At 51.1% G+C, this 14,741-nt stretch overlaps 1 long non-coding RNA gene across 1 annotated transcript; it reads right to left on the reverse strand.

Annotated features, from left to right (window-relative positions):
* Positions 1-12,545: 12,545 nt before the first annotated feature.
* LOC124251963 (uncharacterized) lies at positions 12,546-13,792 on the reverse strand. The gene is made up of 3 exons (XR_006891887.1): positions 13,671-13,792; positions 12,872-13,054; positions 12,546-12,712 (listed from the first exon to the last, which is right to left on the reverse strand). It is a non-coding gene; the product is annotated as an uncharacterized LOC124251963 (long non-coding RNA).
* Positions 13,793-14,741: the final 949 nt, after the last annotated feature.

Consider the following 14,741-nt stretch of genomic DNA (forward strand, 5'->3'; position numbering starts at 1 on the left):
CAGCCACGGTTAGGACTTAGAAGCTCTGTAGTTCCCCAAGAGGAAAGGAAAGAAAAGGACAACAAGGGTACGTTTGTGCATGCACATACCTGCAACCACACACACTCATACACACCACACATATCACACGTGCACGCACACGCTTCACGTACAGATTCACCCATGTACACACATTTGTAGATCTCCACACAGGCACACAAAACACTCATTCCCACAGCATCCCACACATACACATTTCACCATCCACATTCCTACTTTAAGATGCACCTACAGGGCACACTCGCATCCTACAGAAACGTGCACACACATCCCACACACTCATGCAGATTTACATCAACACACAAGCATGTATTCACACAGAAAGCACAAACATATGCATACTTGTACATACCCAGTCATCAGACACGTCCACGGATCAACAGGTACATAAACTCAATACACTTGCATGGTGAAAGCCTGTAAACAAATGGATGCTCGCACAAACACACGCACGCCACACAAACACGGTCTGCATAAATACTTCATTCACATGTACTCACACACAACAGCAATAAACACAGATACACAAGCATTTGTATATGCGTAACAGAAACCACACACCACAGCCGTCCACATGCGCAAACACATGTGCGCATGCCTGCATGCTCACACACACATGTACCCTTGCGTGCACATATACAAGCTCACCAACACTGCACACAGGGCACACACTGCCTTTTCTGGCTCCGTTGTTGCTGAGGGATCCTGCAAATGTGCAGACACACAAGTACCTAGTTCCGAGTCACCTGAAAACCCCCAGCCCCTGGGTGTGTGGGAGGTGAGCCAGACGCCCTCCCTGCGGGGGGCACAGTGGAAAGTATGACCCAAGTTGACTTTTGCAGTAGAGCAAAGGTGAGGATTTTTTCCACCCTGTTACCTCACTGTATCGGGGTGACCAAGGTCACCATTGCTAATCCGCCCCATCAGCCCTCCAACCCTCGAGGACATTCAGGTCCCATGTCAGAATTCCATGTCCTTAGTGTACTAACTCACCGACGTCCTAGCCCGCTGCGAGCCGGGCCCTGGGTGGGGGTTGGGGAGAGGAGCTGGCCCTGGGCCCTGCCCGCGGGGCGCTCGGCCGGGAGGGGGCTGGTGCATGGGATCTGGGCTCCCATGGCCAGTTTGCCAAGTGATCAGTCTTGCACATGACTGGTTTGCTAAACACACAAATTTGTCAATTCACTATTTTTTCTTTCAGTTCAAAAGTATCCAGCAATTTTATTAGATGGATTGGAATTTGTTTTCATTTTGTCTTCGTAACAGCATTTTAAGGAATGTTCAAAAGTTAAAGGTCAGGGGTTTATTAAAAGCACAATAGTTGTAATTGGAGAAGGACTTTCTGGGGACGTCCACTAGGAGCAGGGCATTCTGGGGGCCCTGCAGCATGACAGGCTTTCTGGAACCACTGCCCCCCAGGGGCTATGTGACCTGTACCTGGGTTCTCTGACTTGCCCTGTGCTCTTGGCCATGTCCCCTCTCCTCTCTGGGCCTCAGCCTCGTAATGTACAGGGAGCTCACCCTTAGGGCCTTGCTGGCATTGAATGAGTCCCCTGGAGCTTCCTGTGACCTCAGTCTCCCAGTGTGGCCAGGTCCAGGCCACAGGCACTGGAGAGGGTGCTGACTCTGTTGGGGGGTGCCCAGCCCTGCTTGGAAGTCATAGATCTAACAGTCAACACTCACCTATATTGTGTTGGTGCCTCTGTTTGAACCGTGACATTTCTGGGTCCTGTCCCCAGCCCTAGGCGGAGGGGCCTCGCGTGCTCCGAGAGGGGAGCAAGGGCTGCAGAGGGTGGGGCCCAGCTAACTTTCCTTTCCTGGTAACATGCTCGCTAACCTCATTTCCTTTTTCTGAAGGGAAATGCCATTGACATCACACAACTGGATTTTCAGCGAAGCCACACGAGAACTCGTGATCCTCCTGCAGGCCAGAGGGATGTACACAGGAGCTGGGTGCAGATCCGTCCAGGGGTGGATTCGGAGAAACCCTGATCTGAGGTTCCTACCCCTTGCTTCAGAGATGGGGATCCCTAGGCCAGAAACGGGCAGAGACATGCCCTGGAGTCCACAGCCAGAGAGCAGAGTTAGCGCCCAAACCCAGGCCCCTGCCTCCCAGCCAGGGCTCTAGATGGAGGGGCCTAACATGTTCCCTTCACCCCATCTTAATAACGGCACCAACACCCGCCAGGAACCCCAGCCGGGAACCAGCCTCAGCATGGACTCCTCCCTCACAGGCACCTCCTCACTGCAGCTACCCTGCCCCTCCAGCCCGTCCCCCCGCCACAGCCCAGCTCAGGCCTCCTGTCTCCCTCCAGGACCCCTACCCAGCCTCTGCTCAGGTCTCTCCACACCCATCCAGGCCTCTTCCTCCAATCTCGCCAGCTGCCTGGTGACATTGCTTAAACACAGAGCCCACAATGTCCCTCCCCAGCTTACACCTTTCCGGGCCTTCCTGGCTGGGCATTCAAGGCCCTCCAAGATGTTCCCACGTTCCCCTTAGCCTCTAACTCTGATCTGTCCCTTTGCTCCCTCAGTGCAGAGATCACTTGCCATCCCCAGATGGGGGGCCTTCTTGCACTTGCTCATGCTCTTCCCTCTGCTGGGAACTCCTCCCTCTGCACGCACATGCCCGCTTAAGTTTACTCCTGAGGGAGGTGCAGCGTTCTGGGATCTGCCCCCACCACCGCCTTGGAGAAAATTGATCTCTTTGGTTGACACGTCTTAGTCTTCCTCCCACCTCCTTGAGAGCAGCAAAGACATTTTATCGTGGAAAATTTCAAGCACACACAGAATAGAATAGTACAAATAACCCTAGGCCTTCCTGACCTGGCTTCAACCCTCACCAACTCAAGGCCGCTCATTTCAATTATATACCCCGCCTCCTCCGCTGGGGCAAATCCAAAACTTCAAATCACTTTACCCATAAATATTGCAGTATGTGTTTCTAAAAGATAAAGGCATGACCAGAATACCAATACTCATATTTAATAATAATTGTTTATCAAATATCCAGTAGTGTGTAAGTTTCCCCAGTTGTCTCACAGATGATCTTTCAAAGTTCATTTGTTCAAAATCAAGATGCAAACAAGGTGCACACATTTCGCTTGGTGGTTGGGTCCCTGAAGTTTCTTCCAGTCTATAGGTTTCTCCCCACTCTCGTATTTTTTCTCCTACTTATTTGTTGAGTAACAAGTGTGTCCCTGTAGTTTTCCACATTCTGGACTTCTCTCCCTTCATCCCCCGTGGTGTCATTGAACGTAGTCTTCGGTCCCCTGCCTTTCCTATAAATTGGTAGTTAGGTCTAGAGACTTGATTCCATTCAGAGTCCAAGTTTGGGCAAGAACCCTTCACAGGCGGTGTGTGCCTCCTCACAGGCACAGTGTTTGGTGGTCTGTCTTTCTATACATTTAGAAGCCTTGATCGTCAGTACCTAGATCCACAATTTTGTTAGAGATTTGCAAAAAAAAAAAAAAGGATATTTTAATTTTATTCTTCCTTCTTCATTTATTAGCTGGAATACTTCTCTCAGCAACTCTGGTTTCTCTGAGGTCCAATCTATTCAGGAGAGGCAGGATAGATGCTTGGTGCTTGCACCTTATTTATCAGTTTCCAGAATACTGAGTTGATTCCCTAACATTCTCCAAAGGTGAACAGCAAGGCATTTTTGGTCGTTGGTTTGGTTTTGGATTTTTGCATCCTTCTTATCTCATCGTTTTTAATGCATTTGCTATGTTTCAATCCATTACAGTTATTACTCTGGTTATCACTCAAAATGCCCCATCTCTGGCCAGTGGGCATCTCTGTTATTGGCTTCTTAGTTCTTTTGACCTGACCCAAGGAGTGTTTATTAGCTTCCTGGCTTTCTGGTATGATAAGATGTTCAGGTTTTTCTTGTAGATTTTCTGCCCAGACCTGGAATCAGCTATTTCTCTGTGAAGCCCTGGTTCTTTGGTGAGAAATGGTATTTAGAGACCACAGATCTGGATGTTAGGGGTACCAATGCCATTTGGTTGGTCATTGCCTCTAGGCATTTTTGGTGTGCAGAGCTGGGAAATATTTTTTCTTAAGAAAATATTCATCAAGAGTTCCTACTGATGTTTTAAATAAAACCTAAGGCTATAGAGCTTTTACTTAAGTTCTTTGATTTTATATTTGTCTCTCTTTTCTCTAAAGCTGAAAATCTTGCCTCCTAACAATGTTAACGTGATTACCGATTTGCTTTCTCCCACTTTCTCTATATATTATAAAAACTTTAGAATAACAATACTGGTAGTATTACTAACAGTAGGATGACGGAAAGCACTTTACAATTTGTTTGCAGTTCTTTTGTCTTTAGAATAAATATCCTGCTAGTGAAGTGTAGTCAAGACACCAGCTTTTTACATCACTTGAAGTAATTCAACTCTGCACGGGGAGGCCACCAACTCAGTGCAGAGTCGTTTATTTTACTTTGCTTTCGATTTTTGAGGGATTGCTTTTGACTTTTATTTCAGTTTAATTCTGTTTTATTTTGAAGTAAAGCCTTTACCTCATTCTAAACTTAATCTACAAAATGAGGCATATTCAGAGCAGTCTAGTTTCTACCCTCCTGCCCTCCACCCTGGTTCTTCCCTCCTCCAACAGATAAGAATTTTAAACTTTTATTTTTTATATTTTAGCTTATTTTTTTAAATTAAAGAAAATATGCATTCCCTTCCCTTTCTTTGATAAATGATAGTGTACTATATATAGTTTATTCCACTTTGCTTTTTTACTTAACATTGTGCCCTGAGGCCATGTCATCACAGCATGTAGATACCCTCCTCATTCCCTTTTCTAGCTGCAGAGTCATCCGTTGTGTGGTCCACGAACCCTTGTTGATGGACATTTGGGTCATTTCTAGTGGTTTACTATTACAAATAGCTTTATGCATACATCATGTCTTATTTTTGCCAGTATCTCTTTGGGATAGATGTCTAGAAGTGGGATTGCTGGGTCAAAGGGTAAACACACATGTAATTTTCCTAGAAATTGTGAAATTCCCCTCCATCTCGGGCTGGCACCATTTTATATCCCCACCAGATGTTGTACGAGAGACTGTGTTCCCACAGTCTTGCCAACAGAAGATGCTGCCAAACTTTTGGCTTTTTGCCAATCTGATAGATGAGAGATGGTCTCCTGGCTTAGTTTTAATTGGTATTTCTCTGATTAGGAACAAGGTTAAACATCTTTTCATATGTTTAGATTCTGATTCGCTTTTGAGTCCCCAGCCCCCAGCTGCACAGACGAAGCCCTTAGGAGAGATTTCTAGAAGGAAGGAAAGAAGGAATGAACACGCAATGAAGAAATCGAGTCTTGAAGAGGGTGGTTGACCTGCCCAAGGTCACGCGTCCAGTTATCACCAGAGCTGAGACTGGAATTGTTCTCTTTTTTCTTCTCTTGTCTAAATATTTTTCAAGGTTGGAAAGCACAGGAAAGTATAAACCTAGGAAAAATTTTAATCTTTCTAGCCCAGGTCAACCATTTTTAGCATTTTAGTCGATTTCTTCCCAGTCTTTATGCATTTTTGTCAGTTATGAGCACACCACGCATATGGTTTTGTATTCCATTCTTTTTCACTTAACACTTTTCCATGTTAATAACAACTCTTTGCAAACATAATTTTAATGGCGTCACAATATTTCACCATCTGAATACACATTAGTGTATTTAACCTTTCTGTTACTGCTGGACTTCTAGATTATGTGCAGATTTTTGCTACTATAAATAAATTCTGCCATATTTGTCTTTGTCCACGTTGTGGATTTTCCCCTTAGGACTGATTCCAGGAAGCGGAGCTCCTAGGATCCCAGCACTGAGTTCCAAGCCCAGGACTTTCCTTGGCTGCACTCAGAGGAGACTGGTTGTTAAGTTCTGCCCCTGAGACTTCCCAGAGTCCCGGGCCGGGCCAGGTTCTCAGTGCCCATGACTCAAGTAGAGACATACTCACCCCCGAGTCAGATCAGAAGATGGCCAAGCTGGGTGGGATGGAGCCCACTCAGGGTGAGACATCACCGTCTCCCGCCATCTGCTCCGTGCTCCCTGCCTTCCCAGCTATGGATGGACACTCTGGAACCAACAAGAGGAAACTGCACACAGCAAGGTCAAAGTCGGTGGAGGGAGCAGGCGAGAGCCATGCTGGGCCGTGTGGTCTCTGCTTTGGAAGCACTCACCAGCCGGTGGAGCAGACCCTGGGGTCAGACCCTCCCACCCTGGGAAGGGCTCTGTGATAGAGTCAGACACAGCGTCGCTCACAGATGGAGGGGTCTCGGAAAGCTGCCTGGAGGAGGCATCCATTGAGTTTAGTAGTGAGGAATATAGGCCTTATTTGACAGATGAGGTCGGGCAGTGGCCAATCTTGAAGGGCCCTATAAGTCGGATTATGGATCCTGGATCCTGTCAAATAGGCAGTGAAGCAGAGGGTAACAGAGTCAGGACTGCATTAAGGACAATCCCTCTGGCTGCTGTGTGGGGGCAGGACTGCAGATGGAAGCTGGACAGACTTAGAATGAGGCCCATACCCGGGCAAGAGGCATGCAGTCCTGATCAGAGCAGTGGCCATAGGATGGGAAAGGAGGATGGAGACAGTGACATGGGGTGTACAGTCGATACTCAAAACAGAAAAAGTTACGTCCATTTACGGACGTCCCATAGTGTACAGGAGAGTCTTGGACTGAGAGTCAAGGTACCTGGGTCCCAGTCGCAGCTCTGTGTGACTCAGGGCAGGTCTCTCGTTTATATCTGGGCCTCAGTTTCCACTTTTGTACACCAAGGAGGTTGCACCAGGTCATCGCCGAGATCTCTTATATTCTGAAAACGCTGTAATCCTAAGGCTGCAAAATGGCCGAGGTCCCTGGAGGGGAGAAGAGGAAAAAACCAGAGGCTGAGCGGAGGGCGCAGCCCAGGCTAAGGTATGGGGTCCAGGCCCTCTGTCTCCCTGCCCCATGAATCTTGCAGCATTAATGTCAGCGGGGTGGCCCCTGGGCCAAGGCCAGAGGCCAGCTGTGGAGAGGGAGGAACTGTCTGGCTCGGGGAGCAGAGAGGAAAGAATGCAGAGCTTCCCAAAAGCCATGAGACGTCAGCTCCGGCCGGGGGCCCAAAGGCTTCACAACTGTCCTCTGGGCTTGAAGATCAAGAACGCGCCAACGTGGGGAGGGCAGCTGGCTCCCTTTCCATGATCAGAAACTGCATGATGATGAGGGGAACCAAAGATGCCTTTGGCTGTAAGAGAAAACCCTGCCTCCGAGGAAACGTATCATCTCGCACCACTGCGCGGGGCGAGGGGTGGCTCCAGCCCCAGCAGCAGCTCCGGGTGTCATCAAGAACACAGGCTTTCCTAGTTCTCTCTTGTCCTTAGCTGGTCCCCCTTGCGGCCCCAAGGCGGCTGTCACTCTCCTCGGGGTTGCCAGTGGCAATGGGGGCTACACATTTCCGTGTGAACATCCAGCTGGAGAGGGCAAGAGAGGACTTCTCTCCCAACCCTGGACTGTAAGGCCTTTTCTTTGGTGCGAATAGGATGACTTGGGCCACGTTTCCAATCAAGAACCGTCTCTCGGGGAAGGCCACATGCTGATTGCCTTAGATTCACTGGGATCTAGTGAAAACCCAGGAGTGGGGAGAATGAGCAGAATTGGGGTCCTCTGAGGAAGGAAGAGGGGAATGGATGCTGGATGGGCAACCAACACATCCATGTGATGATGGGCCTCGGTCCCCCATCAGCTGGTCGGATCCCCACCCAGCCTGGGGGTCAGCAGGACAGGCGTCATCTCTAGATGACCACTGAGGCCTGGAGAAGCGGAGTAGCTTGCTTGAGTCACAGAGTGGGTAAATGGCAGAGCCTGAATTGAGAAAAATACACACACAGCAAACAGACTGAGCAGGCTCAAGGGGCCAACCCTGGAGTCAGGCTCCTGACCCTGTTCCCTCAGGCAGGGGGCCTGCTGCCTCCTCAGGGCGCCCTCTGTCTCAGAGCTCACCTTACAGGGATGGACAGCCACCTCCCTCTCCAGCCTCAGTGTGAGGCTTCCCAAGACCTTCAGGATCCGAGGCCAGGGGTATGGGTTCGACTCCAGGCTCTGAGCCTCTGTGTCCTCCTCTGTGAAGGGGGACAATGAACCCCACCTTCACCTCTTGGCGTAATTGTGGGGGGGATCAAGTGAAATGAAGAGACGGTGCTTCACTAACTGCGAAGGGCTGTGGAAGCATCGGGTTTCCCTTCTCCAGGTGGAAACGCGTCATTCCATGGGCCTCGTCTGCACTGGGAGATGTCAGAAACAGGCAGCCAGAGGGACTGAGGAGACAGCCGGATGTGGACCCATTCAACCACAAACGCACGGTTGGAATCTCTCAGTGAATGGGTGAGGAGATACGTCCAGAGAGGGACAGCTTACGAGCCCAAGGTCACAACAGGGCTAGAACCCAGCCCCCTGCTCCCAGCCCTGCCGACCCTGCACCAGGCCCCGAGGGTTGAGCGAGGTCCACTGCCCAGCCTGAGGCAGGACCGTGCAGCTGCGAGACGGCCCATGGCCGCCAGCACATCCCCAAGTTTCTTGGGGGCCACTCTTCAGGGGTTCACTGAGGCGAGGCCACACTTCCCCTCGGGCGGCTTCCTGTTTGGCCAAACAATGACTCTTGCTGGGACCTGGTGCCAGCTGGCTGCCGCTGTTGCCAAGGCCTTGACTTCTTGCATGAAGGGGGGGATCCTGGCCCCTGGGGATCTGCTGCTGGCCTCCCCTGACCAGGAACCCCACACTCAGATGTGGCTTTGGGCCCCACTGAATTCGGTAGTCCCTTCAGGTACTGATCGCACACATGAGCGTCTTCTGTTTGCCGGGCTCCGTCTGGGTACCCGGCACACAGGGATGCACAAGACGAGAGTTTAGTGATTCTACCAACTTATATCATCTGCCCATGAGGGGCAGGACGTCTCACTAGGTACCAGCGATGCAGACAGGAATAAGATACCCCCTATAGGACAGCTAATCTTCGACAAAGGAGCAGAGGGCCTACAATGGAGAAAACAAAGTCTCTTCAACAAATGGTGCTGGGAAAACTGGACAGCCACATGCAAAAGATTGAAAATTGACCAGTCTTTTTCACCACACACCAAAATAAACTCAAAATGGATCAAAGACCTAAAGATTAGGCCTGAGACAATAAGTCTTTTGGAAGAGAATATAGGCAGTACACTCTTTGACATCAGTTTCAAAAGAATCTTTTCGGACACTGTAACTCCTCAGTTGAGGGAAACAATAGAAAGAATAAACAAATGGGACTTCATCAGACTAAAGAGCTTCTTCAAGGCAAGGTAAAACAGGATTGAAACAAAAAAACAGCTCACTAATTGGGAAAAAATATTTACAAGCCACTTATCTGACAAAGGGTTAATCTCCATAATATACAAAGAACTCACACGGCTTAACAACAAAAAAACAAACAACCCGATCAAAAAATGGGCAGAGGACATGAACAGACATTTCTCAAAAGAAGATATGAATATGGCCAAGAGACACATGAAAAGATGTTCATCATCGCTAATCATCAGGGAAATGCAAATCAAAACTACACTAAGATATCACCTTACACCCGTTAGATTGGCAAAAACATCCAAAACCAAGAGCGACAAATGTTGGAGAGGTTGTGGAGAAAAAGGAACCCTCATACACTGTTGGTGGGAATGCAAACTGGTACAGCCACTATGGAAAACAGTATGGAGATTTCTCAAAAAGTTAAAAATAGAAATACCCTATGACCCAGCCATCCCATTACTGGGTATCTATCCTAAGAACCTGATATCAGAAATCTCAAGAGTCCGTTGCACCCCTATGTTCATCGCAGCATTATTTACAATAGCCAAGACGTGGAACCAGCCTACATGCCCAGAAACTGATGATTGGATAAAGAAGATGTGGTATATATACACAATGGAATACTACTCAGCCATAAAAAAAGATAAAATTGGCCCATTCACAACAACGTGGATGGACCTCGAGGGTATTATGTTAAGCGAAATAAGCCAGACAGAGAAAGACGAACTCTATATGATTCCACTCATAGGTGGAAGTTAGTATATTGACAAGGAGATCTGATCGGTGGTTACCAGGGAAAAGGGGGGGTGGGGGGAGGGCACAGAGGGGGAAGTGGTGTACCCACAACATGACTAACAAAAATGTACAACTGAAATCTCACAAGGTTGTAATCTATCATAACATTAATAAAAAAAAAAAAAAAAGATACCCCCTATAAACTCGCCGATTCAGCTGTTTGTCCTCTCAGTGCCTTGCAAGAGCTCAGAGTCGGTTGTCAGTCACTTACACGCTCGAGTGAATTAGTGCACTCAGCTCCTTCCTGAAGGAATGTCTCAGGGCACACCAGGAAGGGGTACTAAGGGGTGTGGGAAAAAGTAATAAAGATGAAATGTTTATGATGGCTTTTGGTTTTTTTTGAGGAAGATTAGCCCTGAGCTAACTGCTGCCAATCCTCCTCTTTTTGCTGAGGAAGACTGGCCCTGAGCTAACATCCCTGCCCATCTTCCTCTACTTTATATGCGGGACGCCTACCACAGCATGGTGTGCTAAGTGGTGCCATGTCCGCACCTGGGATCCGAACCGGCGAACCCTGGGCCGCAGAAGCGGAACCTGCGCACTTAACCGCTGCACCACCAGGCCGGCCCCAATGGCTTCCTCTGATAGCGGAGAAAATCAAGATTCAGATAGTAAAGGGACTCATCCAGGGTGGGGATGGAGCTGAGATATTGACTTGCGTCTTCAGACTCCAAGCCTTGCACTCCCACATGCTTCAAAGAGCATCCAATGCAACTGGAAGATTCACAGGACTGGAGATGCTGTGGGAGTTTCCCATGTGCACCTGGGGTGGGGACACTTGTGCTGTCGGGGAGATCAGACGACGAGAGGGAACCATTGAGTGCCCTCTATGTGGTAGACACCTAGCCAGGTGTTAAGCCCCCCCTACAGACGAGGAAATGAAGGGGTGAAAACCTCCTTGGGCATCTGGAAAGTGGTGCAGCTGGCACTTCCTCCCAGGCTCCACGCTGTGTTGGTGCTTCTCCATCTGCCCCAGATCCGTCCTCTGTCCTGCTCTGTGTCCCGGAGGTTGGCTTCTGTGGATGCTTCACCTTTCCTTTAGGTTTGGCCAACAAGAGGCTGTGGCAGGAGAGCAGAGAGAGAAGACAGCGAGGTCAAAGCATTTGGTCCTCCTGCTCCCCTCTGCATGGCCACAGTCCTGGCAGCTCCGCCTTCTGCAGCTCCGCCTTCTACAGCTCCAAGCACCACTGGCTCTGGGAGCACCATGGCCACCTCTCAACCTTTGGGCCTGGGAGGGGAAGCGCTGCTAGTCTGGCTGCTCCTCACCCTCTGTTGGCTCCCTTCCCCCTGCGCATCCTTTCATGATCTCCCTTCAGCCCCTCACCTCGAGGGGCCCCATTTCCTCCTGGAACTCCAGTCAGGACTGAGCTGGACCCTTCTCCTACCTTCCTGACCTGCTCCCTCTCTCCATTAGGATGCCCCCCAATACCCCATCCCTGCCCGCCTGAGACAGGCAGTGACTTGGCAAAGTCTGCTTCCCCCAGGGCCTCCTGAATTGTTTCTGGGCTGGTGCTGCTGTGGAAACAATGAGAGGGAGGTCTCCAAGGGCTGGGACTGGCTCCCTCCATGTCTCCCGTTTCCTGGGACAGGTCGGATCTCCTGGGCTCCGGACCTAGAAGAAGCAGAGTGCCCCGCTGGGAGGTCTTGGGAGAGGAGAGGTCAGGACCCAGGCTTGTCTGCCCCTGCCCCAAGCTGGGGGTGAGGAAGGTACCAGAGACAGGGGAGGAGAAGCAGCAGGGGCTCCTCCTGCTGAGCTGCAGGACCCTTAGGAGTCGCCCAAAGCAGCCCTCTTGGTTCAGTGGCGGGAACAGGCCCAGGAGTGAGGGACAACATTGAGGTCACTAGGCGGATGCCTCCTAAGCCTGCTTCAAGCCCAACCTCCCTCCTGAGCACCACCACAGACCTCCACGTGCTCCAGAGACCCTCGCAGCCCACGGGAACCAACACCCAACTGGTCCCCTCCCTCCCTGTTCTCTCCCCACGTCCCCTCCATCAGGGAAAGGCACCAGAAGGCTGGAACCACCCCTGGCGGTCTCTCTCCACCCCCAACCCCTGACCTCATCCAGGTTCTCATCCAGTCCAGCAGGTCAACTCTCTAAACAACTCCCGACTGTGTCATCTTCTCTCTGGGCCGTTGCCGCTGTCCTAGTCTGGGCCTCGTCATCTACACTCAGTTCCAACAATGGCCTCCCCGCCTGTCTCCCTGACCCTAGTCTGGCTCCCTCCACTCTGTCCTCCGTTCGTCAGCCAGAGCGGGCTTTCAGAAATACAAATCTAAGCGTGTCTCTTCTGCGCTTAAATGGGGCCCAGACTCTTCGACTTGTGTGGTACAGCCGGGCCTCCCTCTCCACCTTACCTCTAAATCAAAACCCTATTTGATGGTCCGTCATCCACGGGTCTTTGCTGGCGTCTTCACGTGCGGCTCTGAGTCCGTTTCAGAATGGCCCCCGCCTCGGGAAGGGCTCCTCCTCGTTCCCGCCAGCGCCAGCATCACCCTCGTAGTTTGGATTTCTCCAAAGGCAGAGTGTGATGGCGGGCCTCGGCGCGATGGTTCCCTGGGGAGGCGATTCCAGGAAGGAGAGTGAGGGAGAGTGGGACAGGGAAGGAAGTAAAGCCCAGCTCGGGTGTGTCACATCCATCTCCACAGTGGGCGACAGGGCCGCACCCCACCAGGACCCTGCGAAGCCTACAGAACGCCTGTCAGGACCACGCACCTGCAGGATGGGAAGCTGGAAGTCGATCTGCTGACTCTTGCCCCACCCGGTGAGGACCTTTAGATCTCTTGGCTGCGTCGCCTGCCCAAGCAAGCTCCTGTGGTGCTGAAGAGCCTACGGCCGACGTGGAAACTCATGGCTCAAGCTTGCGGTAGGACGCTGGCCACAGGAGGTGAGCCTTGGCTGAAATCAGAAGTGAGCCAATGGATATGAAGATGGTTTCTGAAGTGGCTGTACAGAAACATTCCTTAATCAGTCGGTGCATCTGGCTTGTTGGAGCTCAGCTGCACATGAGCTTCCCCGAGTTGCTAAAGAAGAGCCTGTGGTCAGAGTGTACCTGAGAGCTCTGGAAGGAGCATGGGCTTTCCTGACAGACTTCTTGGGTTCAACGCTGCTTTGGCTGGCACCTGCTGTGGGACCTCTAGCAGCCCACATCACCCTTGAGCCACCATGTCCTCGGCTGTAGAACAGGGACGATGATTTCTACCATACAAGGCATTCACCAGAATCAAATGTGTCCTCAGAAATGAATGCATACGGCAGAGTCTGATGCTGAATACAACTAGTCACGGCTGTTTCTTTCCTCTCTCACGAAGCTGCTGCCCTAGACCCTCCCTCACTCTGCTCCCTCAGCCGGGAGTACCCCATCTCCTCCAGGCCGTGGTGTGGCCTCCCACAGACACCCTGCCCTGGATTTTGGGCCAGCGCATCGGTAATCCCCTCCCCCACTCCCCTGCAGAAGCAGCTTCTGTGGGAACAGAGCAGAGGTGACAAAGCACACCACACAGCAACCACTTACTTCTTTTAAATCCCATGAGCCGTGTCTGTCTTTCCTGCAAATCCCTCTTCTGATCGGCTGCCTTCTCACACAGCGAATTGAGGGAGCCAGCGCCTCCGGGTCTATTCCTCCACGCTCATCCCTGCCCTTTGTGTTCTGGCCTCTGCTCAGATGGCATGGGTTGAACTTTGGCCCCCACCAAATTCGTATGTTGAAGTCCTAACCCCCAGGACCTCAGAACGTGACCTCGTTTGGAAACAGGGTTGTTGCAGATGTTCCTTAGATAAGATGAGATCATGCTGGAGCAGGACAGCCCCTAATCCAATGACTGCTGTCCTAACAAAGAGGCGGGCTTGGGCACAGGGACACACACCCAGGAGAGCTCCACGCGAGGAAGGGCACTGGGCTGCACAAGCCGGGGAACCGCCAGGAGCCAGGAGAGAGGCCTGGAACAGGTCCTTCCCTGGCCCCTTCAGAGGGAGCATGGCCCTGCGGACACCTTGATCTTGGACTTCCTGCCTCCAGAACTGGGAGACGACGTCTTTCTGTTGTTTTAAGCTTCCCAGCCCCCACCCCCGCCCTGTGGGTACTTTGTTCCTGCAGCCCAGCAAACCCGTACATGACCTACAAGGGCAACGTTTTTTCTGCTACAAATATTCTTTTTCTATCCTTCCCTTCTCATCCACCCTTCATGTCTCTGTTGATGTGTTTATCTTTCTCGACTCCCCAATGGACTGTGACCCTCTTGAAGGCAGGGGCTGTGTCATTCTCATGGTTGTAGCCTCAGAGCCTGGCCCATGGGAGTCATTCAGTAAGGGTTTGCTGGAGAATTCTTGAAAGAGGTAATTTGATGCTTGCCCTGGAAGGGTGGTCCAGGTTTGGATAGGCAGAGCTCCCAGAGGAAGGCATTCCAGGGAGGAGAACGGCCTGAGCAAAGGCACAGAGGCAGAAACGAGCCAGCAGCCCACCGGTGGCTGGTGCGTGGGATTCTGGTAAGTACAGAGGCAGCGTGGGGCCAGAGGGCGGGAAAGGTGGGTGTCAGGGAATGCATTTGATTGGGTAGGTGATGGGGTAGTGGAAGCTGTGGAAAGG

This window comes from Equus quagga, chromosome 14 (genome assembly GCF_021613505.1).
Source record: "Equus quagga isolate Etosha38 chromosome 14, UCLA_HA_Equagga_1.0, whole genome shotgun sequence".
In the NCBI taxonomy this organism is placed as follows: Eukaryota; Metazoa; Chordata; class Mammalia; order Perissodactyla; family Equidae; genus Equus; species Equus quagga.